At 39.2% G+C, this 1,772-nt stretch overlaps 1 pseudogene; it reads left to right on the top strand.

Moving 5' to 3' along the window:
• Nucleotides 1-33, top strand: part of LOC101653854 — a 4,064-nt pseudogene extending 4,031 nt beyond the window's left edge.
• Nucleotides 34-1,772: the final 1,739 nt, after the last annotated feature.

Genomic DNA, 1,772 nt, shown 5'->3' with positions numbered 1-1,772 from the left:
TCACCCCCCAAGACTCCCTCCCCGCGGGCTTAAGCCCCGTCTGTGTGCAGATAATAAATGTTGTTTCTAGGGGGAAAAAAAGAAAAAAGCATAAATATATTTTTTATTATTCACTGCTATATCCCTCATTACATTTAATCCAACAGATTTAAACTATAAGATTTAATCAGGGACATTAACACTTTTAATGCAAGGTTCCATCAGGGGTGACACAAATGAACTGAGGGTTAGCTTTAGATTCTGCGCTGCATATGCTGGTCAGGCCGAATTGTTCTGAGATATGTTCAACTGATTGATTTAATCAATTGTAAATGTGTACTTTTGAATCAATGTTCTGTAGTCAGTTCTGTCAATAAAATCTCTGATTCATTACTTTTAGAAGACTTAACCTAGGAGAACATTCTAAGTAAAGACACTAATTATACAAGAACCAATTTATTAAAATCCTGCTGTGACCTAAGAAGATAAAATCTCCCTTAGTCAATTGCCAGAGCATGGGCTCACCAAATTTGGGAAGACTTAATATCTCTGGGCTTGTCCATAAAATTTATCATCATTTTCTTGATGCCTATCATGCCTAAACAATTTGGACTTTTTTTTAATACTATAAAGTATTTAGCGCAAAAATGACTCAGACATTTGCTTTACACTTTGTTCAATTAACCCCTAAAAAATCTCCCCCCAAACGCACATTGATAGCAACTGACGTTTGACACATCGTGGCTCTGTGGAACAGAATGGACTGATCCAGTGGGATTTATCGGCCATAAATCTCTGTGGAATCTTCTTCCAATCCTGGCACCAAGCTCTTCATAGAATCCAGCTTCGGGGATACAGATTGAGTCATTGTGGTGAGAGGATCCAACCCTGACACACAGCTTGTCAGTGTTCTTGTTTATATGGTCGCCCAGTCCCACAGGAGTGCCATGCACTTTATTTATGATGTTAGCAAAGCTGCCCAGTCTGCTCGGTGGAACACAAGCATTTTATTTGCAAAGTCCTACCTGATCTACTGGTGAAATTACAGGACACAACTATAAAGACCATAGAAACAGGATCGTATTACGCTTAGTGTGAATGTAGGAATTTAAATGTGGTAGATATAGCACCTTGCAACATATATACTTTGAACATTCTAGCTTTTATAGTGAATGTTTCTTTTTGTTTTTTGTTTTCGAATTGCCTCCTAAATCCTTTTGGTAAGCTCACTGGAGTTTTTTCTTTTTAACATAAAAACTATTATTAATTGGGAGTTAATACATATATCATATTTCATAGTTCAGTCACATCAAGCAGTATTGAACAACTGCTACCATCATCGGTCTCCAAGCATTCTTTTTTCTCCTGACTTCTTGGCATAGTCTCCCTTTGACACCACCCCTACCACCACTGTACCCCCCACTCACCCCAAACCCTGGGTCTTTCTTTCCCTAAAAGTTCATCAGTCCTGGGGCTCATATACCACAAAACAGAAGAACATGTAACAACTTCAAGAGGGTGACCCCCAATGAGATAACGCCTTTGAGATAAACCCTAATACGACCAAACAAAAATACAGAAAATGCTGAAAACCAGATCAGGTTCAGTATGTATCCGAGGGGGGATCATGTGACCACGTTTGAACTGTTCAAGTCCGCTTCATCCCTTTGGCTCTCTACCCTCATCTTTCCAATGCGCCCTGTTTAGTAACCACTTTTGTTCCACCCTGTTATGGATAGAAGGAGATCACCAGAGGCTTATAACCAATGTAGTTCATAGGTCACACAATTAAA

Source organism: Echinops telfairi, unplaced genomic scaffold (genome assembly GCF_000313985.2).
Source record: "Echinops telfairi isolate 266 unplaced genomic scaffold, ASM31398v2 ScPeMD7_3392;HRSCAF=4045, whole genome shotgun sequence".
Taxonomy (NCBI): domain Eukaryota; kingdom Metazoa; phylum Chordata; class Mammalia; order Afrosoricida; family Tenrecidae; genus Echinops; species Echinops telfairi.
This window is presented reverse-complemented; position numbering and strand designations above follow the sequence as displayed.